The following is a 15,152-nucleotide window of genomic DNA, read 5'->3' as shown; positions in this document are numbered from 1 at the left end:
GTTCCTTCTACGTGTGAAACACCCTAAGATAGAGGCATTTCCCAGAATGGCTATTTATTTTTCAGTGGGCTGTAACAGTTTTCAGATGTCTGTAGATGCCTCTAATTGCAAAGGATAGTCTGGATTTTCTCATTGTAAAGACCCCTCTGTCCTCTAAATTTGCTCACTATCTGGCTAGAGCCCTCCTGGTCACGGATATACCACCGGCTGGGTCAAATGTGTTTCCTGGCTTCAGGAATGAAACATAATGAGCCAATGTATTTATCTCTGGTGGGCAAAGCTCCACCTTCAAGCCCTTAAGTTACCTTGTAGACTCTACTGTAGTGACAGCCTGTGGATGACAAGAAGTCAGGGGATTCAAGTTCTGGCCCCATATTTTGCCTTCTGAGGCCAGATGCTCTTGGCCAGGTCACCTCCCTTGAGCCTCAGGAATTCAATATCTATCTTCTTGTTCACAGGGCACAGACATCACAGGGATGAGCATGTACACTGGAGTTGTGAAATCCTCTGCAGACTTAAGGATGGCTGTTCATACAGGGCTACCCATAGTCTCATCTAGAGCATCTTAGGCCAACCCAGGTGCCCTCAAGCCCAGGAGTGCCCTCCCTTTTTAGGCCTTGTCTATTCTGCTCATGGCCAACCTAAATTCCTCTGGCTCTTGGGTTTGGGGTAGGGAGTGGATGACCACTCTTGCCCTTCATCTGGAGTGGGCCAAGCCTAGTCCCCCCCACTATTCCTGTGATGTAGGAATTGGTCTTTGACTAAGAGCAGAATCCATGCCATTCCAGGACTCGTGCCTTAGAATGAACAGAGAGCGGGAGGGCAGGAAGAGAAAGGAAATGTTTACCATCTGTTCAATCTGTAGGCCATTGGGAGATCACATTTTTGACACAGAATGTTACCATGTGATAACGACAATTTTTAATAGTAGGCAAAACTTTAGGAGACAAGGGACCCAAGTTTTCCTTTTGACTTGGCCTCTAGCTCTGTGACCCTGGAAAATGTAACTTCACCTCAGTTTTCTCATCTATAAAATAGAGTGATTGGATCAAGTCAATTGTTCTACTTTTAGTTCTAATATTTGATGATCTGGGAGCCTGTGCACAGGAAGGAGTGCAGTAGCACAGAAGAGAGATATAGAGACTCTGTGTAGATCTGTGGTTCCTGACCTTGGCCATGAACTCCTAGGAGAGAGGACACAGGATGTTTTCAAGGGGTTCTCAAACTTATACATGAGCCAAGAATTACTACCTACAGATTAAATAAAAAATATTTTACACATATATGTAATACTTTCAAATCTACACATGTGCTGCTGGCATTAATTAAATATGAATTCATTTTAAAGAGAAGTTATTTACATTATAAAATTTTTTCAATTAACAGATGCCAAAAGAACTACCAGCATTGGGGAATCTTTTTTGTTTGTTCATAAGAAGTCTTTCTTACAAACTGGAGAACCATCGATGATGAGGAAAACTTACGGTACGGAGAGATTATGCCTGGGGATGTTTCCATTTAACTACTGCCTATGAATTGTGAGAAATTAAGGCTAATTTTAGAAAAATCATGTTTCACTTTTAAAACCTAACCTTAATGTCACCTCCTCCATGTAGCCTCCCCGCTGGGTCACCACGCTGCCCATAGCCCCAACAGGATTAGACATCCTGTTAGTCAGAGTCCTAGGAGGTAAAAAATGACACACTGAAATAAGGATAATTTGGCAAAGACTTACTAAAGGATTATTTACAGAGGTATAAACAGTTTATAAGGAAAATACAAGGGCTAGTGCCATACCCAGCATGCTACAAGTAGGGCTGTTTCCACCTGAGGCCTGACAGCAAAGGCAGCAGTGGGTGTCGGAACTGGCAGGAAAGTGGTGTGGAGACGGCCCACCTGAGCGGAGCTGTGGCTGCTGTTGGAGGGAGGCAGCAAGCCCAAGGCCGTACTGCAGGGATCCCAGGGGAATAAATACCTCACCTCTCTCCTCCCATCACCTACTGCTGCCCCATGGACCAGGGCAGCCAGAGACTAGGAGATGAAGGCAATGTGGAGAAGGGTGAGAGCAGGCCTGGAGGAGCAAGCAGGAAACATCCTCATACAATCACCTCCTTTTCTCAGCTCCCAGGGGACTCTAGCTCTCTCCCTATCCAGTGCTAAATACCTAGTGATATTTCTGTCTCTCCACTACGCGGCAAATTCCCTAAGGGTAGAAACTATTTACCCTTTGGTTTTGCAGTCACAAAACTAAGCACAGCGTAGATCCCTAGGAAATACTTGTTGGGTTTTTTACGTGAGGCAACAGTTTTGGAAAAGGAGTGCCATATGGTCTGCATAAGTGGCATCTGCTGCTGCTGCTGGGTGTGCCGGGGACCCACAGGTCCTGGAACACATCTCCTTTCCCACAGTGCCACGAGATAAATGGGAAAAATCGCACCATTCATGTGTTTCTGAAGCTAAGGCTGATGAGAGAATGTGTCAAACAAACTTCCTGATGGAAGCCTATTGAAACGGAAAAGGTTCCCTTGTCTTCCTCACATGGTGTGGGATGGGGGTATGGCTCACTTCTTCAGTGCCCCACTGCTCAAACTGAATAATAAGTTTCACAACATGTATATGCTCAAATTAATACAGAAATACAAAGACTAGCCAAGACACTCTTGAGGAAGAATAAGATGAGAGGATTTCCTTGCCAGATATCAAGACCAAGAAAAGATAGACAAAGCCACCAGTGGAATAAACAGAGAACTCAGAAACAGACCTGCTATATACGGACACTCAACACATAATAAAAATAGCATTGTAGATCAATGGGGAAAAGATGAGCTCTTTAATAACCAGTGGTGGGATAATTGGATCTCCATGGAGGGAAATGCTAAATTGAATTCCTACCTCTTACCATATACAAAAATAAACTCCAGGTATATAAAATCCCTAACATCAGATCATTTAAAAGAATCATTTAGAAGAAAATATAGGAGAGTATCTCATGACCATGAGGTAGAAAAGGATTTCTGAAACAAGACATCAAAAGCATTAACTATAGGCTGGTGCGGTGGCTCATGCCTGTAATCCCTGCACTTTGGGAAGCTGAGGTGGGAGGATCACAAGGTCAGGAGTTCAAGACCAGCCTGACCAACATGGTGAAACCCCATTTCTACTAAAAATACAAAAAGTACTCTGGCATGGTGGTGTGTGCCTGTAATCCCAGCTACTCAAGAGGCTGAGGCAGGGGAATCACTTGAACCTGGGAGGTGGAGGTTGCAGTGAGCTGAGATCATGCCACTGCACTCCAGCCTGGGTGACAGAGTCTCCATCTAAAAAAAAAAAAAAAGCACTAACTATAAAAGAAAGTACTGTTAAATTTGTTGGCATTAAAATTGGCCAAAGAGATATCCTAAAATATAGTGAAAAGAAGAAGAGATATTTATAACATATAATGAACCAAAGTCATGCCTAGAACCTATAAAGAATAGCTAATATGATTTTTGGGTTTTTTGCTTTTTTAAAAAAAAATTAATATAGAGACAGGGTCTTACTCTGTCATCCAGGCTGGAACACAGTAGTATAATCACAGCTCACTGCAGTCTCAACCTCTTGGGCTCAACTAATCCTCCTGCCTCAGCCTCCTGAGTAGCAAGGACTACAGGCATGCAACACCATACCTAGTTTTTAAATCTTTTGTAGAGACAGGGGTCTCACTGTGTTACCCAGTTACTCAAACACCTGAGCATAAGTGATCCTTTCACCTTAACCTCTCAAAGTGCTAAATTACAGGCATGAGCCACAATGCCTGGCAGATAGCAGCTAATACGAAAAAGGCAAACAACTAAATTGAAAAATGGGCAAAATACTTGAACTGGCAATTTAGAAAAGAGGACGTCCAAATGCCAATAAATATAAAAAGGGGCTCATTGGTCATCAGGGAGATACATTAAAACTACAATGAGATACTACACAACTACAAGATAGACAAAAAATTATAAGTCTGATAAAACCAAGTATTAGCAAAGATGAGGAACAGTGGAAACTTGTATACCCTGCTAGTAGGAGTCATAAAAGGAGACAAGTTTGGGAAACAGTTTAGTAATGTCTAATAAAGTTGACTGTGCACATATATATCCTACAATCCAGCAATTTTACCCCTAAGAATATACCCTAGGAAAACTCTTCTGCATGGTCCCCAGGAGATACGTACAACAATGTTCATAGTAACACTGTTTCTCACAACCAAAAACTAGAAACAGCTCACATGTTCATCAGCAGTAGAATGAATAAATAGTTGTGAAGCACTACTCATCAAATAAAATAAATGAGCCACAATTGCACAGGACATGGAGATGTCTCTCAAACACAATTTTAACAGAAGAAACAATCACCAAACTAAATATATAGTAGCTTTCTATTTTATATGAAGTCCAAAAATACACAAAACTAAATAATGTATGATTTAGGGATGCCCACGTAGGTTGTGCTATTATTTATTGCTGCTGTAACAAACCATACAAAAACTTAGTAGCTTAAAACAACCATGATTCTATTTGCTAACAATTCTATGGGCCAGGGATTTGCACAGAGCACACCAAGAATCACTCATCTCTGCTCCATGATGTCTGGAGCTTCAGCTGGGTTGCCTCAAATACCTGAGGCCTGGTTGGAACAGCTTGACTGGGTCCATAAGTAAGGGGCCTTGGTTCTGGATCTCAGCTAGTTTCCTCAAATCTCCTCCTTTCCATCTGGCTAGCTTGAGCTTCCTCACAGCATGGTGGTCTCAGGGCTTGAAGAAGGAATATTCCCAAAAAAAACTTAACCCAATGTGCAAGCACTTATTAAATCTCTCTGCCATGCTTGTTAATGTCCCATTGGCCAAAGCAAGTCATATGGACAAACTCAGAAGTCTCTGTGAGAGGGGACTGCACTGGGGCAGAATAGAGGGAGTCATGGTTCATTTAGGGGGCCCCCAAAGTAATGGTCCACCACAGCTGAAAGAAAATAATATTCTCAAAAATAGTGGTTACCCTTCAAGATGAAATGGGGATTCAATCAGGTAGGAGCACAAAGGGAGCTTTCTAAAATATTGACAATGTTCCATTTCTAAATTGACTGGTAGTTAGCATAGGTTATATTTTATTCTTCTTTAAAATGTCAGTTCCACCTGACTCAATATTATGCAGGTATTAAAGTTTTATTTGTATACTTGCAAATCATTTACAATTTTCATTACAAGATAAGAAACAGAGAAATATATATGTATGCTACAAAGATTCACACTATTTATTACAGCCATTGGAAAGAGAGCTAGAAGTAAACCTCCATGAGTGGTTGTGTCAGAGCAGTAGTAAAACTATGATTAATATAAATTTTATTTTTATACTTTTCTATGTTTTCCAAATTTTCCATAATAAACACATATCACTTTTAGAATCACTAAAACTTTTGGGGGTAAAAACAAGACTCACACCTCCCACAAAATGTTGTCTAGGCAATTTGAAGAAACATGGAACATAGAATCTCATGAGGGATTCCAGTAACCTCTGCACTTCTCCTGACTGGCTTCGCTTTGTCATTCCAGTACTTTTTCATTGTGGCTACCAGAAGTTAATTTCTGGAGCACAAGGTATCCCAGGCTTTTCAGAGTAGACTCTGATAAAATTAAATCAGAACCACTTGAATTCATTCTTGGACACGAATAGTATTGCTAAGCCCTCGATTCAGTGCTCAAATGGGAACTGTCAGTCAGAAACGAAAGGGGCAAAAGGGGACAGAGAGTGATGAATTGAGGTGTCTTGCAGCCTCTCTATTTTGAATCACAAGATACTGAGAATTTGGCAGAGTGGACTTTTTCTGCAAGTGATCTACAAATGTTCCATTTTCTCTGATTTAAAATCATAATTGGAGGAATTTGACTCTAAGACCTGCAAGAAGTTACAGAGGAGGGGAAAGCAGCCACACCTACTACCGTAAGAACTTGGACTCTGCTGTCCACCTTACTGTACGACCTTGTACAAGTTCCCACCGCTCCAGGCCTCAGTTTCCTCATTTTCAAACTGGGGACTTAATAGTGCTATCCCTTAGGGTTGCTGTGAAGAGGGAATGAAATGGTAAATGTAAAGTGATTTGCACAGAACATGAAAAGCACTCAATAAACTACAGCATCTCCCACTGCCAGGCCAGGTGAGGCACCCACACAGGTCACAGCAGATGCCTAGGTATGGGCTAGCAGTCTGCTGAGAGCTTCACATATAGTCAGCATTTTATATCACATCTGACCCTCATGGTACCTGGAGATTAGATATTATTTTCCCCATTTTACAGATGAAAAAACAAACAGAAGATCTGAGCGTCTATAACCCGCCCAAGGCAGCAGATCTCCTGAATAGCAGAGCGGTAGTTGAAGTTAAAGCTGTTTCCAAGGCTTCTCAGAATCTAGTGGACAGGAGAGGAGGGCTATACGCTTTTGAGAAAATACTCCCACTTCTTTTTGTTCACGGTACCCACCATTGAAAGTAAAACTCTGAAATGTTTTGGGCTGATGTGAATACATGTAAGTAACAGGCACTGTGGAATCAGAAGACTGAGAAACACTACTAATGTCTGAAAATTACAATTACCAAGGTAGCCAGCCCTAAGGACTGAACTTCAGTGTTGAGGAGTCTTTAAAACCTCGAGGATCTGTTCCCAGACCTAGTTACATGGAGAAAAACGCTGCCTGGGTCATCTCAGAATTTTGTAAATGTTTACATTGGCTTTGGACCTGATATTCCTTTCATATGATGGGATGGAGTGAGGAAGGAGCACAGAGGACAGACAGAGGCAAAATTGCTCCCCTTCACCAAGGCTTATGGGGAAACAGAAAATGAACTTGCCTTTCCCAAGGAGTCCCACCTCCTCACAGGCCCGGAGCTATTCCATTTGTAGGCAGGATTTTATGAGAAACAAGTCTTTCTGGAACAAGGCTGGGTACAAAGAAATAAAACAATGAGCACAGACCTACCTTTTTCTTTCTTTTCCTCGTCCATTTTCAGTATGACTTCGCTGGCAATAGTGAACTGGAAAGCAAGAACGTGTGCAGCTTTGCACCGTTTGAAATTGTTGTTAAGACTGCAAGCGGGCTCAGGCCCTTCTTCCTGGTGTTCTCTAGCGCCCCGGTGTGCTCCTGGGAGCTGAAGCCAGAAAGGTTAAACTGCCTCACTCTCCAGGCCTAAATGACTTCTCCCACCCTCTGCCATCAGTCACTCCACCGAGGGCAGAAATTGGAGAAGGGCATTTGCCCTAAGGCTCACAGAAACCCCACCTTTAAAAAAATTCTCCACAACGAGAGTATGATCCCTCCAAAAAACATTCATTTTACATGTTTAAGGAATTTCATCTTCCTCAATTCCTTTGCTCAGCCTTAAGCACACCTTCAAATCCTTATGCAAAGGACTCAGGGAATTCAGGTGAGTTCCCCTGAGCCATGGTTTCCTCTAAGGAGCAGATGTTGCGCATTAGAACTAATAGGTTTCAAGTAACAGCAGCAAGACTAGTATCTTCTGCTAATAATGCTATGAGTGACTTGAGTTTCCAATGAGCTATTATTTGTAGAAAGACACTGACTTTACTCTTGGATTCTCAAGTATTTGACTGATCTGAGTTAATTAAGCCACATAAGCCTCCTGAAGGGCAGAGAGAAGACCCAGGAAGAAAAAGAGGAGGGAGAACAGGAAAGCATTGACTAACACTGAGATGCACTTCCCTGCTGGTCCAATAATGTTATAGCAAGTGGATCTCACTTCTGCAGCCAGTGAAACCCCAGGGAAATTTACAGTCCTTTGTAACAACAGAAATTGACAGTGATTAAAATATTAGAATCATAAAATACTTAGAGCTCAAAGTGTCCTTAGAGATCATCTGGTATAATGCCTCATTTGAAGACTGAAAAAAAGACAGCTGTTTCACTAAGTGAGAAGGAAGATAGCCCTGCTGACCCTCAAGACTCTTCCTGGGCTGCTGGCAATGAGCTAGCTGGGACCTTGGACTGACACTCCTTGCAGTAGGAGTGGCTGTGCCCAAACCAACTTCCCCCAGGACCAGGGGAGTCAAAGACTCCAGGGGCTTCAGGAAGCTCCCTAAAGAGCTGCACCTAAACATAGACCTGGTTTAGCATCTGAATGGAAAGTATTTGTTACTCAGTAACAAGGCTGACCGATTAAAAAGGAGAGCAACAGAGGTTGAGATTCTTTTGCTAGAGCATAGTCCCCAAATGCATCCAGCTGCACCTTGGCCCAAGATAGGGTGCTGGAGATGAGTGGGTGCCTCTTCTTACCCTTCTCCCAGTCAGTTCCAGCCCCTGCCAGAAGTGCTTGCTGGTGTTCACCTATAGCCTTTGCATGACACCCACTGACACATTAGCCCTTCCAGTCCTTTCCTGTGGTTTTCACTGAATACCTTATGACTATCTTTCTACATAAGTAACCATTACACAGGTAAACATTGTCTTTCAAAAAATGACTGCATAGACATACTAGAAGGTAACCAACCAATCCCCACTGACCAGATGTTTCCAATTTAGGTCCTTTCAGTTTTTCACAATTAAAAGCAATACAGTATGGCAGTGAACAATGTAGAGACATCTTTGCATGTTTTCTAATCATTTCTTTAGTAGAAGTTTTAGAAGTGGAATTGCTAATTCAAAGAATATGGACTTTTAAAAGGCTTTTGATATGATCTGCCAATTTTTTTTTTTTTAGAAAAATGGTGTCAGAGTAGGTTCCCACCATGATTTTTGAGATAGATCATTATTGACTTCAAATAGTTTCCTTGTGTTTCATTCACTTTCATTCGAATAGAAACTAATAGCCTAGTCAAATGCCAAATAGTACATTTCCCAGAAGTATGAATAAGTTGGATAACTTTCCTCATATTGTGACAGTTTTGGAGAAATAAACCCAGGTCATGACTGTCTTCATCACTCACTACAGTGAGATAAAGGGGCTTTTTCTTTATAACTCATCTTAATTTTGATAAAGATAGTTTTGGATGTGATAACTCCTGCATGGTGAAATTATGGATAATGGTTATTCTTTAGTTTGCTTGTCTGTATTTTCAAATATTTTTTGCAATGTTCTACTAACACTACTGCAGTTTCTCAACCTCAGCACTACTGACATTTGGATCCAGATAATTATTTGCTGTGGAGCTGTCCTCTGCAGCATAGCTATTTAGCAGCATCCCTGGTGATATGGTTTGGATCTGTGTCCCCACCCAAATCTCACGTGAATTGTAATTCCTACTATTGGGGGAGGGACCTGGTGGGAAGTGATTGGATTATGGGGGCAGATTTCCCCTATGCTGTTCTCATGACGGTGAGTTCTCACAAGGTCTGATGGTTTAAAAATATGTGGCACTTCCCTGCCCCCTTCTCTCTCCTGCCACCATGTGAAGAAGGTGCTTGGTTCCCCTTTGCTTTCCTCCATGACTGTAAGTTTCCTGAGGCCTCTCCAGAAGCAGAAGCCTGTACAGCCCATAGAACCATGAGCTAATTAAACCTCTTTTCTTTATAAATTGCCCAGTTTCAGGTAGTTCTTTATAGCAGTTCGAGAATAGACTAACACACCTGACCTCTGCCCACTAGATGACAGCAGCACCCCTAGTTGCAACAGCCGAAAATCTCTAAATATTTCCAAATATGACTTTGTCTCCTACAAAGTCATAATTACTCCCAGTTGAATACCACTGAACTTATGTAATAGACAATACTAAGTAATACAATAAGATATTATATAACATTACATGATAGTATATAGTAATAATAAACACTTGTAGTGCACTGTGCCAGACACTCTTCCCAGTGCTTCAGAAATATCATCTTGTTGATTCTCTTCAACAATCCTTTGAGGTAGGTACTATTATTCTATCCACTTTACTTAAAAGGAAACTGAGAACAGAGAGGTTGAGTAACTTGCCCAAGGTTGCACAGCTAGAAAGTACAGGACCCCAGATTGAAACCCAAGAAACTTGAGAGCCCATGCTCACAATCATTTCCTGCCGCTGTCTCCCATCAGAAGTCTTTTTACTTAATTTACTTAAATTTTCCAACAAATCTCATAATACTTTCAAAGACACACAATAATACAATGAATGTCTATATAGTTATCACCTAAATTTAATATTAGGTTGGTGCAAAAATAATTGCGGTTTTTGCCATTGAAAGTTTCAATTTTTGCTTTGCACCAACCTAATAACTCTCAAGATTTTACCATACTAGATTCATTTGTCCCTCTTTATTTCCTCCTTTCTTTTCTTCTTTATATCTTTCCTTCTCTTACTGTCTTCTTAGTAGTCTTTCTTCCTTTCTCTCTTTCTCCTCCTCTCCTTTCTTCCTGTATTTCTTTCTTTTTTTTTTTTTTTTTTTTTTTTTGAGACGGAGTTTCGCTCTTGTTACCCAGGCTGGAGTGCAATGGCGCGATCTCGGCTCACCGCAACCTCCGCCTCCTGGGTTCAGGCAATTCTCCTGCCTCAGCCTCCTGAGTAGCTGGGATTACAGGCACGGGCCACCATGCCCAGCTAATTTTTTGTATTTTTAGTAGAGACGGGGTTTCACCATGTTGACCAGGATGGTCTCAATCTCTTGACCTCGTGATCCACCCGCCTCGGCCTCCCAAAGTGCTGGGATTACAGGCGTGAGCCACTGCGCCCGGCCCCCTCCTTTCTTCCTTTCTATTGTATCATTTCATCCCTTACATAAGTCATTGTGAAATTCTAAAAAAATAATATTTTCTGACACAGCCATCATGCCTATCACCCTAACAAAATTAGTGATTCTTTAGTATCAACTCATATTCAGATTTACTTGATTATCTCAAAATTTTATTTTAAATCTCTAAAAAGTCCAGCTTTGGACATTGACTAAGAATGAAGTGGTGATTCCCAGCATATCGCAAATCCTAAGAGAAGAAGGATGGAGTCATGGTGCATTTCAGAGGCGCTGTACGTGGTCTGGCTGCAAGTGAGAGCAGAACACAGAGTTCCCAACAACCATAAGAACCTTGCTGTTGCTTTTGGGATATGAGTCTTAACATGATAAGGAACCTGGTTGATCATTAAAATCAATTTTAATAACAGCAGGGAAGTGGAGCTAACCTTCTGAGCTCCTCAACTCAGCTTTCTCAATGCATATTTATGATTTCATTTTAGAGCTTGTTGATTTACTTCCATTAGCCCATAAAAACCCTGACTCTTTCTTTCTGTTGTCTTTGTTACACAGTAGAAATTTCTCATGAGTCTGTGGTTAAGGATTGGCCTCCAAGGGGGGTGAAGACAGCACAGATTGGTTCTATATTATGTGAGGACAGTAGGATGAGGAATGAGCAGGATTCTCTGGAGACAACGGAAATTACTGATACCCCCTTCACCCCACACTGCCACCTGCTGGAGTTGGTTGGGCACAACAAGCAGGACTCCCCTAGTATTAGTTTCCTATGGCAGCTGTAAAGAGCTTGGTGACTTAAAACAAGACCTATTTATTCTCTTACAGTTACAGGTGTCGCAAGTCCAACATCTAGATTTTGCCCAGTGAAAATGATTTTGCACTTCTGTTTGTTTGCCTTTTCCAGCTTGTATTTCTTGAACTCCTTGGCTGCTGACCACTGCGTGCATCTTCTAAGTCAGCAGTGCAGCATCTTGCTTTGGTTGTCACATTGCCTTCTTCTTCTAAGTCAGGTCTCTCTCTGTCTCCCTCTTACAAGGACCCTCGCGGTTACATTTAGAGCCTACTGGGATAATCTCTCTATCTCATGGTCCTTAGTCACATTTGCAAAGCCCGTTTTGCCCTACAGAGTCACATTCACAGGTTCGGACATGAGGACCTGGATAGCTGTAGGGACCATTATTCAACCTACCACACTTCTCTTGAGAACAACTCATGCCCAGAGTAATGCCACTTATATTTTTAGACCTCAAAGCCTTTTGTAAGTGTTTTTCACTTGATTATCCCAATGATCTTTTAAGGTAGGCAGGATCTGGGTTCACCAGAAGCAAGGCCCTGAGGCAGGGAGTTAAGTGCAGGTAGTTTATTTAGGAGGTGACCCTAGGCAGGGTGTGGGGAAGTAAGATAGAGAGGGGAAGGAAACCAACCCGGGGTAGGAAATCAGCCAGTTACCACTGGGAAACGGGAGCACGCATTCCCCTGGAGACTCTGAGAAACAGTATAGTGGCCTATTTATCCCAACCATGGGCTGAAGAAGCTGGGGTTTTATCCACCGACTCCCCCCAATCCTTGGTCGAGGGCAGCTCCTCGACCCCTATTCACTCTGGCACTTCCAGCCTTCCTTGCCCTCAAGGCCAGTGTTCTCCCTCAGCCAGAAAAAGAGCTCAGAGTGACAGGAGTTTTCAGGAAGCAGCCTAAATGGAGAGGCGAATGCCAAGGGGTTAGCCCGGGCACCCAAAGTGTCTGCTAGGATCCCCATTTACCAATGAGACTCATTCATTCTTTTACCAAACACGTATTGAGTGCTTGCTTACTCTGGGCCAGAGAGCATGTCAGGTGCTGGAGCTCACACACAGAGGAGGCCTCCCTGAGCTTGAGAAGCTCATGGACAGATGTGTAGAGAGATTAAATTGTCATACACTATGGTAAGTGCTATGCAAGAAGTATAAGTATTTGTGCCAATAAAGGGTGAGCAATTAAAATGAGTTTTTAAAAATAAGGCATTATAAAATATTATAATGGAAGGCCTATAAATAGACCATAAATAATATATAGAAGACCTCTGTCTAGAGGAGTCAGACAAATGTCCCCTCCATCATCATAGCCAGACACCCAAATAAAGCACTTAAGTAAAACAAGGTAAAATGCCAAGTGACAGGGTCAGGTCACCTGGCTGGGGAACAGCAGAGCCAGGAGAAGCAGCTGCATTTTCTGACTCTAATGGCCTCTTTTTTTCTGACTCAGGCTAGCTCTCGTTACATTACTACAACCAAAAGAGCATTCCTAATACAGAGAGAAGGGAGGCAGGATCCATGTTTCATGGGTTTTCAGGCTCCAGAACTAAAAATTCAAACCCAGATGAGACAGAAAGGCTAGAAGAGGGCAGACAGACATTAGGAAAATCTAGAGAAGGAACAGGCCCAGGCTTTATTTGGCCATCACACCTTCCATCACACTAGGAAAGGACTGAGCCTACACCAGGGAGTGAGACCTTTGATGCGAAATGTGAAACATCTGTCAGTCTCAGAGACAACAACTACAGAATTTTTATGGCACTAGACAAAAATTCCCATCTTTAGCCTTCAAAGTTTCAGGAGTTCCAAAGACTCTACTCTCCTTTGAGATGGAGTCTCACTCTATCGCCCAAGTTGAAGTGCAATGGCACAATCTCAGCTCGCTGCAACCTCTGTCTCCCAGGCTCAAGCGATTCTCCTGCCTCAGCCTCCCAAGTAGCTGAGACTACAGGCACACGCCACCACACTTGCTAACTTTTGTATTTTTTGTAGAGACAGGGTTTCGCTATGTTGGCCAGTCTGGTCTCAAACTCCTGACCTCAGGTGATCCGCCCACCTGAGCCTCCCAAAGTGCTGGGATTATGGGTGTGAGCCACCATGCCTGACCTCTATTATCCCTTTAAGGTTAGATAGCTGAAAGGAAGAAGTGAAGTAAAAGGAAGAGGAATCTGAGAGCTTGAGGTGATGACAAAGTCTAGGGAATATGCTTTACCCTCCAGCATGCAGTTTGCCCTGTTCTTTTGTCCCTCTGTTACAAGATTGGCCATGTCCCAAATGGAAGCTGCTCTGTCAATCTGAATGTCACAGTAAAGATGACATGGAGAAGGGCTGCAGCTGGCCTATTACAGACATGTATTATAGTATGAGCATGCAGCTTTTGCAGAACTGGAGGCCTTTTGTTGTCACCACATAATCTATCTTATCCTGTCACACACACAACTGGCTCTGACCATGTCATATTTGACTTGCCCCCCTGGCACCCAACACAATGCCAAGCACACAGTAAATACTCAAGTAATATTGGACGAATGTAACCTTTCTGGATTTCATCTGTATAATAAAGAAGTTGGAGTAGATATTCTTCAAGGTATCTTCAAATGCTAGCATACCATGATTTCCATAATTTCAGAAACAAAAGGTTCTGCATCCTTCTGAAACATCCACATGCCAAAGTCTCATTTCAGCCTGAATTCTGCTCTTCTAATAAAAAGCCTTGTACATGGCTGTATATGCTTACGGGATTGCAAGAACTGCTTAAGGTTTTAAAATCCAAGAGCAATCAGTCTGTACAGGCAAGAATAAATACTAAGAACGCCTTATCTGTCTCTGAGTATTGTGACCCTGAGTGATGTCTCCAGTCCCTACCCACAGTTGCTGCTGACTTGGGCAAGTATACCTGCTGTTCAAAGACCATCTGAAATTACCCCTAAGAAAGAATTGCTTTGAAAATGTGGCTTATAATTAAACAGTAATTGAAGTTTCCTGTGGTTTTATGCATGGGTATTTTCTAATGCCTAAGTAGATAAACTGCATGGCTTAAAAATCAGAAGAGAATTAGATATTTGTACAGTGAGAAGAGGTCTCCACTCAGCAATCCTCCTTCTTTAGGACCCAACTGATTACCAGCACTATTTTAGAAACACCTCCACAACACTGACATCAGCTCAACCCTGCAGAAGTAACAACAAGAGAACCAAAGAATATTAGAGCTAAAATGAATCTTACCCGGCACCTCATTCAAAGTCTTTGTTTCATTAAGAAGTTGAAACACAGGAAGGTAGTTATTTTCCTAGGGTCACCACTAGAAGAGGGGATAATAAAGGGCCTTAGGAGGCAAAACTATAATGACTTGGGTGACTTACTGGATGTAGACTGTTAGGGAGAGAAAGGAGTAGAGGACAATTGCAAATATTCTCAGTTGGCAAATGGAAGGAATGATGGAGTTGGGTTTAGAACATAATCCCAAAGGACACAATCCCAAACCCCATAATCCCTAATGTTAAAATCCCCATAGATCAAAATAGCTAAAGTCTAAATCCCTGAAGTCTAAAATCCCTAACAAGTGTGAAGTGTCTGCATAGCATCTGCATTAGAGATATCAAGTAGACAGTTGGATATTATAGATTTAGGGCCGAGAGAAAAGGACAAAGCTAAAGAGAGTCATCAACCTA

This window comes from Sapajus apella, unplaced genomic scaffold, assembly GCF_009761245.1.
Source record: "Sapajus apella isolate SASKATOON/1434 unplaced genomic scaffold, GSC_monkey_1.0 scaffold42, whole genome shotgun sequence".
Classification (NCBI taxonomy): Eukaryota; Metazoa; Chordata; class Mammalia; order Primates; family Cebidae; genus Sapajus; species Sapajus apella.
The sequence above is the reverse complement of the archived record's forward strand: the minus strand, read 5'-3'. Positions refer to the sequence as shown.